This window comes from Equus quagga, chromosome 20 (assembly GCF_021613505.1).
Source record: "Equus quagga isolate Etosha38 chromosome 20, UCLA_HA_Equagga_1.0, whole genome shotgun sequence".
NCBI classification, from domain to species: Eukaryota; Metazoa; Chordata; class Mammalia; order Perissodactyla; family Equidae; genus Equus; species Equus quagga.
Window position 1 is genome coordinate 3527049 of NC_060286.1, and position 19723 is coordinate 3546771.

Consider the following 19723-nt stretch of genomic DNA (forward strand, 5'->3'; position numbering starts at 1 on the left):
CAAATGTTTGTGTCCCCCAAAATGTCTATGTTGAAGCCCTAACCTCGACGGGACTGTATTTGGAGGTAGGGCTTTTATGGAAATAATTAGGGTTAAATGAACTCATAAGGGTGGGGCTCTGATCCAATAGGATTAGTATTCTTATAAAAAAGGCACCATCAGAGTGCTCTCTCCCTCTCTTATGCTTTCTTTTTCTCTCGCTCTCTGACTGTGCACACACAAGAAGAGATCGCACGAGCACACAGCGAGATGGCGGCCACCTGTAGGCCAAGAAACGAGGCCTTAGAGTGAAACCTACTTTGCTGGCACCTTGATCTTGGACTTTACAACCTCCAGAACTGTGAAAAAGTAAATCTCTGCTCTTCAGCCATCCTGTCGATGGCATCTTGTTATGGCAGCCCAAGCAGACCCAGACAATCTCCTAGCAATGCTTTCCTGGGAACACTGTGACAATTGCTGGTGTCCCTCAACCCCTCCTCGGGGTCCCAGCATGTGTGTATGACTGGGCAGATCTCGGCGGGCACCTCTAAGGGGCCTGGCCCACCACAGCTTAGGTAGGTTGCAACACAGCCCAAGATCCCAGAGTAGAATTGGAAACCAAACACCAAGGGAGGCTTTCTCCAGCCGCCACTCCCCAGAGGAATATGTGGGTGTGAGCGTGTGTCTGTTGAGAGGGGTGACTTTTGCAATGGCCCAGTACTAGAAGTGTCCTCAGCCTCGTGGCTGCGTTGGACTTGTTTTCCACCCTGAAGTGTGCAACTGGGACTGTGGGTGTGGCCTTGGGAGACGCAGGCTCAGTGAGCCCTGCTTTTTTGGTAAGCTGTTCTGCATCATGGAAAGAGCAGCGACTTTGAGGTCAGAAAATGCTGGGTTCAAATTCCAGGTTTTTTACTATTGTTAATGAAAATAGTATAAGCAAGGGCTTCATTGGCTCATGTAACTGAAAAATCCCAAGAATTCTTTCCTTTCAGGCACAGCCACATCCAGGCACTCGAAAGATGTCACTGGAAATCTGTTTCCTACCCTGTTTCCACTCTGATCATTTATCTGCTGGCCTCACTCTGAGGAGTTACAACAAATGTCTTGGTGAGGTTGCTGATCTGCCGGTTCTGATCATGTGTACACTCCTAGGTGGAAGGGTTGGGGGATGGTTGGTCCCATTTGAACTGGGGAAAGATGGTGCTGTACTTAAGAAGGAGGAAGGCGTGCAGGGCAGGCCAAAAGCACAGAGGTCCACAGAGACACTAACAGGCTCTAGGACTCCAGGGGAGTTATTTACCTCTCTGATCCTTGAGTTCCCTTTTGTAGAAGGGCTATACCAGAACCTACCAATAGGGAAGTCTTGAATACTAAGTGTGCTCCTAGTATAGCTCAAGGCATAGAATGGAGGGGTAATAACTGTCCCCTCCCTCCTTCCTTTCCCTGCCCCTGGACCTCTCCTGGAGGCCTGGGGAAGTTCGAGGGGTTCCACTGGTGTTGAAGATGCCATGCCATTTCAGGCTGGGGAGACTTGGACAGTATGAAAACTTTAGAACCCACTCCTATGCTGGGGGTTGGCTCTACTTGAGAATGGTGGCCTAGGGACACAGTGGGGCTCTGAGAGTCCCTGGTTGGAACGTCCAGGTAGGCTGGCGGAGGCCGTCCGAAGGGTGAGCGATGGCTGCTCTTCCCTGGACAGGAGGGCTCAGATCAGCCAGCAGAGACCTTCCTGTTACTCTCTGGAATTCAAAACCATGCCCCCACTACATACTTTCCTGAATAAATTAGGCCCTGTACAAGGCACACAGTCCCTGTCAGACCTGTGGAGTTTCTCACCCCAACAACCACTCACTACTTGAATTGACCCTTATGAACTCTAAAGAATCCTAACATAAATTTACCTCTGAAAATGCCTAAAAGAGCCTACTTTAACTGGAATCATGGACCTGCCCAGCTGGCAACAGGGTTAAAACTGCCCAATTTGTCCTTCCCACTGCCACCTGCTCTCCTCCCTAACCATCCTCACAGCCCTCTATTCCTGTACCCATAGGCTAAAAGAGTATAGGCATCTGTACCCTAAGCTGTGTGTAGACTTATGATGGGCCAGAATGGAGCACATGACTGACCATCTGCCAAGCACACTCATGGCCACCGGGAGCAGGTCTGGCATCTCAGTGGCCCACTTTGCCCTGACATTGCATTTTTAAAGGTCACTCACAGGTTCTGAGGAAATCCGAAAGAGACTAAAAAAAGAAATATCACTTAAAGGATTTCTTTGAAGTCCTGTTACCTCGTTCCCTGGGATCCACCTTGATTTACTCTGGGACCTTGGCGCAGGATCTTGTTTTCCTGCTGCTGTGGAGGATATCAAGATAACCTCTCCTCGTGTCTCCAGAGACTTTCAACAACGCCTTCCCCTTCCTGGGAAGAGGCTGTGGAGATAGGACGCAATAAGATGTGTTAGCCTGTTGTGAGCTCTTGGGTGGAGAAGTTCTATACGACCTGAAAGCAGCATGATTATCCATGGCAGTGAGTGTGATCATTTTCTCCTTGGGTAATCAGTGGCTCAAAGCAGTGGATATCTAGGGGCAATGGACAATGATCCTGGTAATGACTTGGCGGGGGGCCGGTGGGCAGGACAAGCTTAAGCTGCAGATTGGAAGAATGTGCTAGAAAGTTGTTTCAGTATGAGCACTTAAGTGGTTTTGGAACCATCCCCTCCTTCAGAGACAGTGATTTTTGGGTAAAATTGCCAGAGTTGGTGTGGCTCACAAAGATCTTAAAGTAAATGGAAACAATAGTGTCAACACAAAGAGAGACTCATATCAATGCACCTGGTTTGACGTCTTTCAGGGATCCAGACAATTTCCAATTTATGTAATTTGGGTCCTTCATTTAGAAGTCTATTTCCCTGGGAGAGTTTTATTATGTGCAGTATATGGGGATTGTCAATCTTTAAAGGGCTTCTTTTGAGACAATGAGGGAAAGACTGCTGGTGGGAGTGTGAAACGGTACAACTTCTTTGGAAAACATCTTTGCAATACCAAGCCAAATTAAAAATGCAAAAATCCTACGACACAGTGATTCCATTGCAGGAGTAGATCCTGCACATATCCTAGCATATGTGCACAAAGGGCTGTGTGCATATATCACACCCCAATGATGGATTCACCTGTGCACTACAGCACAGGTCAAATGAACTGTGGATAACCACAGGATACTGTGTAGCTGTTAAGAGGAATGAGGCAAATCCATACATGAAAATTTGGAATAATCTGTACAAGTTAGATGCAGAAACAAAAAAACCAAGGTACACAGCAGTGTGCATGGTATGCTTCCATTTATATAAAAAATTGCTGTGTGTGCATAGAAAGCTACTGGAAGGACACACCAGAAATTATTAACAGGTGTAGCAAGACTGGAGGTCTGAACTGAGATTGGAGCTTACTCTTCATTAGGTCTTCTCATATTCTTTGAATTTTTTTAATCCTGTTCATGCATTTCTTTTTCAACTGGAAAACAAATGAATAGGCCCCTTTCAAAAGGGACCCCAATTTCCAAAGCAAAAGCTCCCGCCAGCCAGGAGGAGGCAGCTCTGGTCCTGCAGACAAGAGAGTGATTGCCCTTCTAGCCAATTGCTTTTTAAAGAACACCCGTGTCCACTGCTGGAATAGCAGACGTTGATTTGGGGTCCTGTTTAAATTTGAAGGAAGGAATCCTGGGGATGCTTTCCCTTGGTGCTCCTGTTGGGACACACTGTGAGCCATTGCCCAGCCTGCCTCTCTGTGCATAGTTCTGGTTTTATCGCTGATGGGTGAGGTCATGGGAATTAGTGCGGCCTAGGAAGGTGGCAGGACCCAAAGCACACGCTCAATTCTGGAACCTCCTAAGCCTGGGAAACGGAATTGGGCTCATGCTCCTCCCAACGTGTAACCACCCCCTAGTCATCTGCATTTTCATTTGATGACATTAATTTAGGTGCCGAAAACTAGAGAAACCTTAAGAAACTTAGAGAAGCTTAAGAAAGTACTGAACTGATTTTTTTTTATTACCACTTGATTTATTTGCTTGTTTGTTATTAGTGATTTATTATTAGTGATTCCTTACATAATGTCTTCATATTTTATATAACAATAAATCCAAATGTGAGGCGTTTAAACAAGACATCTTTGTTTGTTTATCAGATTGGTACAGCTTTAAGAATTTGGGAGTCTAAGTGTTAGCAAAAGCATGAGAGGACCAGGCAGGTGGATTGATGTAACAGTGGTGGGGGATAAATGGGCTCGACGCTCCTAGAAGACAGTGTGACAGTATCTGTTCAAATTAAGACAGGCATTGTCCCTGATCCGGAAATTCCCCTTCTAGGAATTCCTCTTGCAGAAACACTTGCAAACACTTGCACAAAGATTATTTTACAAGAACTTTATGCATTACTGTTCCCCTTCAGCAATGCACATCAATAGCAGGTTAAACAATGGTGGCGCTTCTGCGCAATGGGACACCGTGGTGGCGTAAAAGGAGAGAAGCAGCTTTACGTGGACTGATGTGGAAAGATGCCCGCTATTGAGCCAAGTTGAAAAAAAGAAGGCAAAGTGAAAGCAGCATTATGTATGTTCTTATTTCAATTTATATATGCTATAAAGATCTATAATAGCCTGCACCGAAAAAATATCTGGACAAATAGAAACCAAGCAGTGTTTATCTCTGGGGTTATAGGGACTTTTACTGTTTTATGGCATACACTTCGTAATTTTTATTATGGCCATGTGTTACTTTTATTATCAGAGATAACAATAATGATTTTTACAATAAGAAAAAAACTATTGATCAGAAAAAAAGTGCCACACACTCATTCTTAAAAACAACTGACATGAGAGCTTGTGATGTTACTCTGAAAAGTTGGGGTGTTTCTCTGAACAGATTTGCACACCAGGGACTAAATTTTGGGAAGAGAAGGTTCTTTACTGTATATTCTAACTTGTCATGCAATGACACTGTGCATCATTAAAACGCATTTTTTCCTTTCAAAAATTAAGCAGTAGCCTAATAGCTTATTTCCTAAGATTTTAACTAGAAAAGCCCACAAGTTGTTTTAAGATGCTGACATGAACACCATTTAGAAAGTGACAAGCCTCTCTATATGATACATTAATGAGAAGAAGGAGGAGGGGTGTGAGAGGAAAAGGAAGAGCATTTGGAAGCTCTATTCAGGAAGTGGTATTCCGTTTCACCTCCATTGTTAGAAACACACTCTGCAAGCCTTAAACTAGAAGGCAGTGCTTGGAAGTTCTTTTATACTCTTCTTCTCTACAGGCACACCTCGGATATATTGCGGGTTCAGTTCCAGACCACCGCAATAAAGCTAATATGGCAATAAAGCTAGTCGCACAAATTTTTTGGTTTCCCAGTACACATAAAAGTTATGTTTACACTATACTATAGCCTATTAAATGTGTGATAGCATTATGTCTAAAGATCAATGTATATACCTTAATTAAAAAATACTTTATTGCTAAAAAATGCTAACCATCTATGTGAGCCTTCAATACATCATAATCTTTTTGCCGGTGGAGGGTCTTGCCTCAATGTTACTGGCTGCTGATTGTTCAGGGTGGTGGTTGCTGAAGGCTGGGGTGGCTGTGGCAATTTCCTAAAATAAGACAACAATGAAGTTTGACACATCTGTTGACTCTTCCTTTCATGAATGATTTCTCTGCCGCATGTGATGCTGTTTATAGCATTTTACCTACAGTGGAATTTCTTTCAAAAGTGAAGTCAACCCTCTCAAACCCTGCTGCTACTTTATCAACTAAGTTTATGTCATATTCTAAATGCTTTCTCGTCATTTCAACAGTCTTCACACCGTCTTCACCAGGAGTAGTTTCCATCTCAAGAAACCGCTTTCTTTGGTCATCCATAAGAAGCAACTCCAGGGGCTGCCCCGTGGCCGAGTGGTTAAGTTCGCACGCTCTGCTTTAGCGGCCCAGTGTTTCGCTGGTTTTGATCCTGGGTGTGGACATGGCACCGCTCATCAGGCCACGCTGAGGTGGCGTCCCACATAGCACAACCAGAGGCACTCACAACTAGAATATACAGCTATGTACTGGGGGGCTTTGGGAAGAAGAAGAAGAAGAAAGAAAAAGAAGATTGGCAACAGATGTTAGCTCAGGTGCCAATCTTTAAAAAAAAAGGGAAGCAACTCTTCATCCAAAAAGTTTTTTCATGAGATCACAGCAATTCAGTCACATCTTCAGGCTCCACTTCTAATCCCAATTCTCTTGCTGTTTCCACCACATCTGCGGTTACTTCCTCTGCTAATGTCTTGAACCCCTCAATGTCATCCATGAGGATTGGAATCAACTTCTTCCAAACTCCTGTTAATATTGATATTTTGACCTCTTCCCAGGAAGCACAAATGTTCTTAATGGCATCTAGAATGGCGAATCTTTTCCAGCAGGTTTTCAATTTACTTTGCCCAGGTCCATCAGAGGAATCAGTATCTATGGCAGCTATCACCTTACAAAATGTATTTCTTAAATCATAAGACTTGAAAGTTGAAATTACTCCTTGATCCATGGGCTGCAGAACAGCTATTGTGTTAGCAGGCATGAAAACAACATTAATCTCATTGTACCCCTCCATCAGAGCTCTTGTGGGACCAGGTGCATTGTCAATGAGCAGTAATATTTTGAAAGGAACCTTTTATCTGAGTTGTAGGTCTCAACAGTGGGCTTAAAATATTTCACAAACCATGTTGTAAACAAACATGCTGGTCATCCAGGCTTTGTTGCTCCGTTTATAGAGCACAGGCAGAGTAGATTTAGCATAATTCTTAAGGGCCCTAGGATTGGGGGAATGGTAAATGAGCTCCGGCTTCAACTTAAAGTCACCAGCTGCATTAGCTCCTAACAAGAGAGTCAGCCTGTCCTTTGAAGCTTTGAAGCCAGGCGTTGACTTCTCCTCTCCAGCTATGAAAGTCCTAGATGGTATCTTCTTCCAATGTAAGGCTGTTTCATCTACATTGAAAATCTGCTGTTCAGTGTGGCCACCTTCATTAATGATCTTGGCTGGATCTTCTGGAGAACTTGCTGCAGCTTCTGCATCAGCACTTGCCGCTTCACCCTGCGCTGTTATGTTACAGAGACGGCTTCTTTCCTGAAACCTCGGGAACCAACCTCTGCTCGCCTCAGGCTTTTCTTCTGCAGCTTCCTCCTGCCTCAGCCTTCACAGAATTGAAGAGAATGAGGGCCTGGCTCTGGATTAGGCTTTGGCTTAAGGGAAGGTTGTGGCTGGTTTGATCTTCTATCCAGACATTCAAACTTTCTCCACATCAGTAATAAACCTGTTTTGCTTTTTTGTCATTTGTGTGTTCACTAGAGCAGCACTTTTAATTTCCTTCAAGAATTTTTCCTTTGTATTCACAGCTTGGCTAACTGTTTGGTGCAAGAGACCCAGCTTTCGGCCTATCTTGGCTTTTGACATGCCTTCCTCACTAAGCTTGATCATTTCTAGTTTTTTGATTTAAAGTGAGAGACATGTGACTCTTCCTTTTGCTGGAACATTTAGAGGTCATTGTAGGGTTATTAATTGTCCTAATTTCAATATTGTTGTGTCTCAGGGAATAGGGAGGCCAGAGGAGAGGGATAGAGATGGAGGAACGGCCAGTTGCAGAGCAGTCAGAACACACACAACATTTATTAAGTTTGTGGTCTTATATGGGCACGGTTCATGGTGCCCCAAGCAATTACAATATTAGTAACATCAAAGATCGCTGATCACAGATCACCATACAAATATGATAATAATGAAAAAGTTTGAAATATTGCCAGAATTACCAAAACATGACAGGGAGACGTGAAGTGAACAAATGCTGTTGGAAAAATGGTGGTGATAGACTGACTAGATACAGGGTTGCCACAAGCCTTCAATTTTGTATAAAAACCCCCACAATATCTGCAAACCTCAATAAAGTGAGGTGCAATAAAATGAGGTATGTCTGTATTTAACTTTTCAGGCCAAGGTTTTTGTGAATTTGTACCACTTCTGAAACTCCTAGTGACAGTGGAAACTACTCTGCTTTAATAGAATGGTTTATGGTGCCCTCTCTTGGATTTCCTTTTACATTCCCAGGCTGGTGCATGACCAGGGCTGCTCCAAGATGAACCTAGGAGAAGTGGCAAGGACTGGGTTCCCACTGAGCTAATTGCCTATTTGGTTTGGTTTGGGATATGAGCAGGGGGGGATTCCCATTCACACTCTTGTCCGGCTAGTCCAGGGTACTGAAAGGGACCAACCTGGTGATCCATTCCAGCTTCCCCATTTACAGTGAGGAACTGTAGGCTGGGGGTGAAATGGCTTGTTCCCTGCAGCCTAGAACAGGCAGCAAAACCCAGGTCTCCAGACTGCTATTTTAGTTAGCAACCCCACCACGTCTTTCTATGGCAGTATAATGAAAGTTGTTCAAATGAAGATTTCTGTCTTTATTGTGGTGGAATGTCTCAGGTGTTTGATCTGAACAATGAAGTGCATACTTACCTTTCAGCTCATGCACAATCCACCAAGCCTTCTCACTATCATATTCCGCTCAATCTTTGCCCATTGAGCCCTGGCCGTCTTCCTGGAATGTCATGGCTTTAATTCCAGGGGCTGCCTGAGCCTACTGCCCCTCCAATGCTGCTGCCAGTGCTGCCAGCCTTTGCCTAGATCAAGGGACACCATGTTGAAGCACTTCAGTCTTCAACCTGGGAGATGAAACCTGAACTGCACTCAGGGGCAGGATGCCAGCTTCCTGGAGAAACAACAGACTCTGTCACCTGGAACAGAGCTGCAACATCAGAGTGGTGAGGTGAAGCCCAGAGCGGCCTGAGGGGTAGAGGTCAGGAGCTTAAGGCCTGGGGGTCTACACCCTCTGAGGTGACGAGCTAGAGGGCTCCACACTTTGAGTCCCTTTCTGGTTATTGGTTTATGAATGTCATCGATTCAAAGAGTAGGTAAGACAGTCACAGCACAATAACACTGGCAGTGCCCTGAAATTGTAGCTCATTACGAAAGACCTCTATACTAGGGATTTTCTCAAATTGGACAACATCCTAAGATTCATGTGATATGTCCAATAATGAATTTGTAAAACTGAAATAAAGGGCTAAACTGTTAATATTAAAAGCACATTTTATCAATCATGGTAGAGGAAAGAATGAATTTGTTTTCTAGGCTCTCTTTAGCAAGTGATATTACAAAATTGGTAATATATGAAGAGGTGATCAAAGAACATTCAATAAAATAGAAAAAAAAAACAACTAGAGTGGTGTGTCAGGCTGTTAATGAATATAATGTGTTGTTTTCCTGGATGTTATAATGTTTGTCGTATTTCTATTTTAGATTTTTAATTTGTTTTGATTTCTTTTTTCACTCTAAATAATATTCATTTTGGTATCTAATTTCATACTCTTTTACTTAAAGAGGGGCTTCCAAATTGCATACACGTCATTCCCTACAAAACCTGGATCAGCTTCTGTACGCCCTTCTTGCTCTGGTTCCTAGCTGTACGTGTGTGTCCGACACTGACTGGGCATCATCATTATCATTATCTCCTTTGTGACTGTTGCTTCTGACTTTTCAAAGAGCTGTCACATCTATGATCTTGGATCTAGTTTAGAGACTATGGATGTCTTGTACCATCTCCTAGTTGCTTCAACTCTCTGTGCCTCAGTTTTCTCATCTGTGAAATGGGGATAATCCTGGTACCTACTTTATAGGATCACTGTGAGGGTTAAATGAGTACCGTGCTCAGAACAGTGCCTGGCACAAAGAAAGCTCTGTGTAAGAGCTTGCTATTATTTTACCGTCTTCTTTGCGCGTCTAGAGGCAAGTGCGCATGTGCGAACTTCACACTATGCAGTAGAACAGACCTGACTTCCCTCAGCTTTTCGCCCTCCTCCCCTCATGCGATTATCCCGGGAGCTAGCAGGTGGGAAGGAGGTTGGCAGGGGTAGGACTCGCGATGAAACGCAGCAAATCTTCATCATACAGGAAGTCACAGATAAAGCAAAAATTCACAAAGCCAGAAGGCACAATGGAAGCACGTTATCTAGAAACACAGAGGCAAACTCAGGAGAGACGGCTAAGAGGTGTGAAAGCTGTGGCCTCTGAGGAGAGGAGGAGCAATGGGACTGGAAATTACTGCTTTTTATCACAAGCTTTAACTCTTTGACCTATGTGCATGTGTATCTTTGATTTTTCTATTTCAAATATTTTTAAAATGTTACAGACACAAATATTTGACTAAAAATCCGCTTTCAAAGCATTCTTTTGATTGTAAGAACTGGATTTTTTTCCTGATGTGATAATGATGCTCTTGGTTACTCTTTGCAGTCATTTTACTAAGAAAAATTAATAAGCAGAAAATTGCAACAAAAAGGAAGAGGGTTTGTTTAGGTGAATTGTAAGTAAGCTCTCCCTTGTGGAAGCCTTTGCTTAACTGGGCTGTAGCTGGTGCTAATTTATTCTCTTCAGTGGGTCTCATTTTGGTGTTGCATGCGCGTTCGCACGTGTTTTAGGCTTCACACACTTTGAAGCTTTCATTTGATGGCGGGAATTTGGATACAACTGGACCTGCTCACGAGCAGCTTATCCTAAAGAAGAATTCACTGTTCTGTTTGCTGTACACCTGGGAGCTGCTGATCGTAATTGGAGCACGGCTGGGACGAACTAGGTTGGCGGGTTACTGCATAATCATATTTGATCTTATTTTCCCGTTATATTGTTCTCTCAGTTCATTCCCTCCCCGCCCCAATTCAGTGTTTAAGGTGCCGTGGGAGTGAGTGGAGGGCCAGGATGAAAGGAGCTCTGATTGGCCGGTTAATGCATACACTGGTTCATCGGGCGTGAAAATCAATGTTTGCGCTTCTTTCTAGAAAAGGCGGCATTCTGGGCACAAAGTGGTGAGGCAATTGGCTTTTTTAGTTTGAAAAATGGAGCATACCACCTGGGCATATTTGTCTTGTGCCTAGGAGTATTTCTGCTGGGTCTGCTGGACACCAGTTGCATTTCATTAACATCTTACAAGCAGCATCAGTCATGGTCCCATCTCTTCGTGGCTCACAGGAAGGAGCAATGAACAGAACTTATTGTTGTTGATTTTTTTCTGTCTAGGTACAAGGGGAAGATTTCATTTCATTACTGAATTGCAAGTCATACTTGCAGCCGAGACTAATCACTTGGTGAAGATTCGTACTGTTCATTTTTCCCTGTTGGTATTTTACAGAGCCAAAACCTGGCTTTAAAAAAAAAAGTAATGAGGCCCGCCCGGTGGCGCAGCAGTTAAGTTCACACGTTCCGCTTCTCGGAGGCCCGGGGTTCGCTGGTCCTGATCCTGGATGCGGACATGGCACTGCTTGGCAAAAACCATGCTGTGGTAGGTGTCCCACATATAAAGTAGAGGAAGATGGGCATAGATGTTAGCTCAGCGCCAGTCTTCCTCAGCAAAAAGAGGACGATTGGCAGTAGTTAGCTCAGGGCTAATCTTCCTCAAAAAAAAGTAATCAGAGCCCAACTGCCAGCTGTTTTGTAAGCCAAAACTGGCAATTTTGAGTTTGAGACATATTAAATTAACAAGATACTACTGTTACTCTCCCTGTAAAGGTCTCACGAATGAAGTATTGACAGTCACTTTGTTTAACAACAAAGCATTGTCAAACCTTGAAAACATTACGCTAAGTGAAAGAAGCCAGACGCAAAAGGACAAATATTATACGATTCCACTCATGTGAATAGTCGAATAGAGACAGAGACGGAAAGTAGGATGGTGGGTGCCAGGGGCCGGGAGGAGGAGGGAATGAGGAGCTAGTGTTTAAAGGGTCAGAGTTCCTGTTTGGGAGGACGAAAAAGTTCTGGAACTGGACGGTGGTGATGGCTGCACACCATCGTTAATGTACCTAATGCCACCAAATTGTGAACCTAAAAATGCTTAAAATGGTAAAGTTCAGGGTACGTATATTTCACCACAATAAAAAAAAAAAGAAAGAAACCCCGTGTTTCCTGTACGATGCCATGCATTCCAAATGATATACACGAACACATTATGCAATTTTGTAAAACTTAGAGATATTTACTCCCCCCTCCCCCAGTCACTCCTTGGCCTTTTCTCCCGTATTGTTCCTCAACAAGAATAAGCAAGGGAAACAAAAGGAGAATAAATTTAACCTTACAAATACTGTTGATTATTGACCTACTCCACGATCCCCTTGGAACTTGGGGTTTATTACAGCCTGCTCAATATTTACATTTAGGGACTATCAGTAGATTTCCAGTTTTTCTCATCCTGCTTCACCTCAGTGGCTGTGGATATGATGTTTGGATGTGCAGTAGCTCTGTGCTGTTATTGCTACTCTCTCCTGATTACGACCAGCCTCCTCAACAGCTGCAGAAAGAATTTCCGCAATAGCTCAGCCCAAGCGGAGCGGTGGGAATTCTGCAGGATTAGGGCTGGAATGTGGAACTCCAGCGGAGAGCCTGGGGATGGACACTGACGCTATTTGTTACATAAGCTTTTGCAAAGCACAGCTAACTCTTGCCTGTGTTTTCTTATCTCAGAATAATCTCCTTCCTGCAGCACCAATAAGTAGGAACCACTGGAAACACCCTTTTGTATCATAGGCCAGCGTCCCTGGGAGGTCTGCTGGGGGCAGTCAGGCGTCACTGAGGTGAGCACAGCCCACATGCTCAGCTGGAGGAGTCATTCGCTGCTTCAGGACTGCGCTTGCTCGGTATCGATGGATGGACTATCGGAAGATAAGCAGTCAGAAGATCCATGCGTTTTACACTTTCCTCATTTTAATATATTTAAGATCATGCCTATCATGTTCCACTGTTTCATCTCTTCTTAGAGTATTATAACTTTAGTATGTCAATGTTAAGGGAGAGGAAATAAGTTCCTATGTCTTTGTATCTCTGATGAAGTCATAATTATGGTATCTTTAGCCCAGTGTCCCATAATGCTAGGTGCAGACGGGTGCATAGTGCGTGGCTGGTGCTATTCAGTTTTCTGCATGCATATCTTGTTCTGGGGGATAGGGTAAATGCACCTAACCATCCATAGATTATTCTAAATAAGAGGGCATGGGGAGGGGGTTAGGGAAGCCTTAACACTCAAAACTGTATTCAGTATATTGTTCTCTAAAATAATAGGTTTTATCATAGAAACCATTGTTGAGCAAAGAATTTTTAAGTGATTGGTATACTTAGAGATGTTGAGAGGAAAATACAGTTGTTTTCTAATGTTAAGGGAAAATCATATTCAAAACTTGAGAGCTAGCCTTGGTGGCCTCGTGGTTAAAGTTCTGTGCTCGCTCATTCGGTGGCCGGGCTCAGTTCACAGGTGGAACCACATCACTCATCTGTCAGTTGCCGTGCTGTGGGAGTGGCTCACATGGAAGAGCTAGAATGGCTCACAACTAGGATATCCAACCATGCACTGGGACTTTAGGGAGGAGAAAAAAACAAAAAGAGGAAGATTAGCAACTGACGTTTGCTGGGCGAATCTTTCCCTGCCAAACAAACAAACAAATATGTTTTCTTTAAAAAAAAACCTTGAAAATAGGAAAAAGGATGACAGCATACATTTTCTATGTCACAGTGGAGCAATGTCCCATGGGCCCACTTGAGGATTACCTAATTCTCCAGGGGTGTGTTATGTACCTTTGTTTGCCTTAATACTTGCTGTTGATTTGTATATGTTAACTTGTAGTAAACTTTTAGCAATGCAAATAATTCTTCTCTGATAGCAATACAAATGAATTTTTCCCACAGAGAAGTTGTTTCTGCCTGGTGAAAAAGATTACCCAAAGGTGTAAGTTTTATTGCCCTGTATGACAGTAACCAATTTTGTGTGTGATTTAGTCATTTATTCCAGTGTGGTTTTTTTTCAGTGACTACAAATACGTCTGTTTCTCCTATATTCCTTTGGGCCAGTCTTGGTCCTTCACTGATGAGATAAGTAGATCTTTAGTGTGTGACAGTCATGTTTTTAACCTTGTGAAAATTACATTTTGACATTGATGTACTTCTCAAAGCCTGAGAAAGCAAGTAACCTATGGTCAACTGATAATGCTGGTTAGAAGCCACAGTTTTCTCAGTAAACATCAGAAACCAAAAGATGAGTTTCTGTGAAATATCACTGTTGCTTGTTTTTCAACTTGCCCAAAGTTCAGAGGAGCTTAAAATTGCCAACAACTTGCCTAAGCATTGAACTAAGACATTCTAAATTCACTATCAGAGGGAAAGATGGCTGTGTGGGCAGGAAAGGGGGAGGTGTGGGGAGGGGAGACAAAAGGGAAAGACCATCCTGTCCAGAATTACTTTGTTAATCCAGAATGTGAAGGGCCCGTTTACTGACAGTTACAAGCACAAACCCAAACAGGTAGGAGCTACACTGTATGCTCTCAAATACTGGAGCCTTGTTAATAATTCAACTTCAAATATGATAGAAAGGAAACTTTCATATCTAAAAAGGGGAGGGGAATGGTCAACACTCCTTCTGCCTTAGAGTCCTGATGAGATTCATCATTGACCGGCTCTTTCTGGTGGGAAACGCAAAGCTCCCTGGACCTGAACTGGGACGGGAAGACTAACATGAAGAGAGATCAATTGGTCTGTGTAATACAGTAAAAGAGTTTTCTGGAAGCTTTTCTAGAGGGAGGAAGTGTGTGGTCCCTGAAGGACTTAGAGAAAGCGAGGAGAAGCGAGAGAAGTTTCCGTGAGAGAACGGGCTGTAAGACTGCAGGGGCACCTCCTTCCATGGAGAGGATAACCTGGAGGAAAATCACGCCCAGTATTTAATTCTGAATCTTTTCCTGCTGCTGGGTCCCCTCAGCCTCTCAGCAGAAATCTGTTACCTTAAGCAGATGCTTTGGGGGATGAAGGAAGAGGGGCTGAGTGCATGCATGAGAGGTAGCGAGAAGAGGGAACAGTAGTGACAGAGTTGGGATGGCTAGGAGGCGGAATTTAGCCTGAGAGGAACGGGAGCAAGTCACCCCTCTCCTCTCTCCCCAGCTACCAAGAAACTTTAGAAACGGGGGAAGCATGCTGGATTCCCCGCGTCTATATGAAAGGGGAGCTCAGTTCATTTTTCTTAATTAAAGGGAAAAGTGATCCCAGAATCCCAGAGAACTTGGGAATCCAGGTCATATAAATGTGGCTGAAAAATCTGGAGTGAAAGGACTGTGAAAAGCGTTTGAAGTCATCAAACAACCCTATTACTGTCTTGGTGGTTCGTAAGCCTGGCTTGTTCCTGCCAGCTCACAGCAGAGGCCGAGTGGGCTTTCAAGAGCTGGCTCTTTAAGATAAGAACACCAAATTACTAAGAAAAGAGATACAGAACCTGAGAAGGGGCCCCTCACTTGAAAGCTCTGAAGCTGAAGTTTTATTTGCTTCGTGTACCTCGGCCTCTGGACTTGAGGTACCTTTACAGCAAGGTTTAAGGAAATGAACGAGATGTCTAACCTCTCAAGTCAAGATTATATTTAGAAAAGGAAAGCTTGAGTCCTCGTCAGAGCAGTTCCAGTGCATGGATCTATGACAGCAGGTTCCGGAGCCGGTTCCTGTTCCAGGGCGGTGCTTGTCTGGGCTGACGCGGGCGGCTCTAGAGATGATTTACTGCGATAAGAAAGGGCTCCGCCCCCCAGGACTGGCGCCACAGCCACCCCTCAGGAGAGGGCAGACTGAAGATCCAGGCACCAGGGGCCCTCCCTAAGAGAGGTCACCCGACAGCAGCCACACACGGACAGGGTTTCCAGGTGGTGTGGGACCAGGCCTCCCCCTCCTCCTCGGCTTTTAAACGGATTCGAGGATTTGGTGGTAATCCTTTTGTTTTCACTGTTTGGTCTGAAATCCATTATCTTGGGTGGTCCTGAATCTATTTTGTTAAAATTCTACACTCGGGGCTGGCCCCGCGGCGAAGTGGTTGAGTTCACACGCTCCAGTTCGGTGGCCCAGGGTTTCACCGCCTCGGATCCGGGGCGCGGACATGGCACCGCTCATCAAGCGGTGTTGAGGTGGCATCCCACATGCCACAACTAAAAGGACCCACAACTAAAATATACAGCTATGTGCTGGGGGGCTTTAGGGATAAAAAGGAAAAATAAAATCTTTAAAAATAAAATTCTATACTCATTCTTGTATCAGTAATATATTTTAGAGGTGTTTTCTTTTTTTAAAAAAATTATTTTGAGTTAGAAAAGAATATGAATACTGAAAAGGTGCTGGCAGCAGGCTAGAGTGGGATAGAAGGCATTCACTTGGCTTTTTAGGAATAAAGTGCCTGGAAACTCTCCAGGTTTAGAAATTTTGTGGTTTAGAAATTATCTCACAGGTTTAAAAATTATCTACTTTTATAAGACTAATAAAAACTTCCTCATGCCATATAGAAACACATCCAATGCTGTGCGTTTTCTGAAGTGCATTTAGAGGCTTGATTTCAGGTCTGTACATCTTATTTCCCCTCTCCTCTGCTCTTTCCCCACTGCCCGTGGTCCTCCCCCGTGGAATTTAGTGACGGTAACATGGAAACAAGCCTGGTGGGGGCCTCCATGCGGCACAGCAGCCAGTGGGGACTCAGATCAGATTTCAGGTTTCCTGACCCGTGGTCCATTGGCCTTTCCTTTTGTATTTGTAAATAAATTCTCTTGTTAATCTTTCACTAATTAGCTGGAGTTGCTGTCCATGTCATTATTCCTCACTCCTGTTTGCCCTGACCTATGGTTCTGGTGGCTCTAAAATTATTATATCCCAGGGCCTAGGTCCACCAGAAGCCGAGGACATTTATGTTGAGCAAGCAGGGGGATGTGGGAGGGCCATCGTTAAATGAATAAATGAATGAATGGATGCGTGAACATACTGCAGGGCAGGATTGTGGTGGAGGAAGGAGATGCTGCCCTGCCTTTCTCAGGGCATAGGGAAGGGTCTTCCTGCTTCTGGAGAGCTCACTGCATTGTGCTCCCACAGTCTTTTCTGCTTTTCATCCTTTCTTCTCTGGCCACTCCTTCTGTCTTCTTTGCAGGCCCATCCTTCTCTACCTGGCCACTAAATGTGGGTGCTCCTCAAGGCTAGTTTTGATACTGGCCCTGATTTCCATTCCTCTACATTAAACCCAGCATATATAGGGTTAAACCAAAGCACTCATCACCTTTCCCTGCTTACTCCTCAGTTTCCTGGCGCCAGAATCCACTGCCCACCATGGAGGCAGACAACCAAGGATATCTACCTGCAGATCCCCTTATCTCACCATCCCCCTTTCTGCAAGCAGCCTCACAAGCCTAAATGCAGGCTGGTAGGAAAGCAGCGACCAGCAAGTCATAGGCTCCCTGTCCCTATGAGCAGCCACATTCCTTGCAACCTTTAAAACCCCTTATCTCCTATCTTTCAGGGAGACGAGACTAATTTGAGGGCTCACTCTCGTCTCCCAGCTGATGTCATCCAAAATAAAAACCGTTTCCTTGCCATAAGCCTGGCATTCCAGTTTTTATTTGGCCCCTCATATGTGGTGGATAAAGAACCTGTTTGTAGCCAGTAACAGTCTCAGGCCCTTATTTCTTATCCTGTACTCTCTCCATGAGTGGGTTCAACCATGCCCTCTCCTTCAAATGTCATCTACATGCCAATAACCCCCAAATCCATTTGTACCCCAGATCTCTCTGAGCTCTGACTCTTAAATCCAGCAATGTGGTTAATACATCTACTAGGATGTCTCAAATCCTCAACATGCCCTCCTCCTCCAAACTAGTTTTCTTCCAGGATTTCCTATCTCCCACTCCTCCCCCTGCGCGAGTCAGACATCTATAAGTCATCCTTGGAACTCCTCTCTTTCACCCTCTAGAGCCTATACATTACCAAGTCCTGCTGAGTACCTGGTGACTTTGACAGCTTCCCTTCACTCCATCAGCATCCCCTCAGTCCAAGCTACCATCATCTCTCATCTGGGTCTGCTATAAATAGTGTCCTACCTATTCCTCTCAAATCCACTCTTGTTCCTTTCTTACTCATTCTTTACACCAAAGGCCTTTCAAACCACGCATCTGATTGTGCTGTGCATCACCACACTGCCCCTCACTCTCTGTACTGTGGCCACACTGCTGTCTTTTGGTTCCCTGCCACACATATACTCCTGTGCCTCCTCTTGCTCCCTCCTCTCCAATCACCACCCTCACAGGGCCTTTACTCACCCGTCTTCTCTATGCGTGGGAACTCCCCACCACACACACACCCATGCAACGGCCTAGTTACTTCCTACTTATCCTTCAGACCTCATCTCAAGCACCATTTCCTTAAACCCTAGTCACATTCCTTTGTTAGACACTCGCATAGAATCGTGCTCTGGATACACATATCTCAGATTTGTAATCACACCTCCTTCATTCCATCGACTACCCTTTACTGTGCACCTGCTTATACCAGGCACTCTTCTAGGCCCTTGAGACCCATCAGAGAACTAAACAGACAAAAATCCCTGCTCTGAGGGAGCTTACATTCTATGGGTCATTATATTCTACGAATAATTATAAATTCATTTCTGTGCTTATCTTTTTAATGTCTGTTCCACACTGGGCTCTATGTTCCATGAGAGCTGAGATTGTGTCTGTTTTTGCTGACAAGTATCATCAGCCCTCAGCACAGTGCTACCTCCTAGCAGGTACTCAAGCATTTGGGAAATTCATGGATATTTGCATTTGTAAATTAACAAATGAATGAATACATGTAATTTTAATATTGTAACTTGGCTTACTTGAACTTGTAATATTTTTAATATTTATAAATATTGTGATAAATGATCAGAAAATAAAGTCCTTGTATAATCACCAAGACAATTTTTCTCCTACTTACCCATTTACATTTTTTAATATTCCCCTTTTTTCCAGTTTTATTGAGAAATAATTGACATACATCACTCTGTAAGTTTAAGGTGTATAGCATGATGGTTTGATTTACATATGTTGTTAAATGATTACCACAATAAGTTTAGCTAGCATCCATCATCTCATATGGATATAATAAAAAAGGAAAGCAAAAAAAGAAATTTTGTTTTTCCTTGTGATAGGAACTCTTAGGATCTACTCTCTTAACAACTTTCCTATATATCATACAGCAGTGTTAGCTGTAGTGGTCATGCTGTATGTTACATCCCTAGTACTCATTTATCTTATAACTGGAAGTTTATATCTTTTGACCACCTTCCTCTAATTCCCCCACTCCACACCCCTGCCTCTGGTAACCACAAATCTAATCTCTTTTTCTATGAGTTTGTTTTTCGGTTTATTTTTTTTAGATTCCACATATAAGTGAGATCATACGGTATTTGTCTTTCTCTGCCTGACTTATTTCACTTAGCATAATGTTTTCAAGGCCCAGCCATGTTGTGGCAAATGACAGGATTTCCTCTCTTTTGTGGCTGAACAATATTCCATTGTATATATATACCACTTCTTTATTCAGTCATCTGTCAGTGGACACTTAATTTGTTTCCATGTCTTGGCTGTTGTAAATGATGCTGTTATGAACATGGGGTGCAGATATCTTTTCGAGTTAGTGCTTTTATTTCATTTGGATAGACTAGAACTACTGGATCGCATATTAGTTCTGTTTTTAATGTTTTGAGGATCCTCCATACTATTTCCCATACTGGCCGTACCAATTTACGTTACTACCAACAGTGCACAAGTGTTCCCTTTTCTCTGCATTCACACCAGTGTTTTCT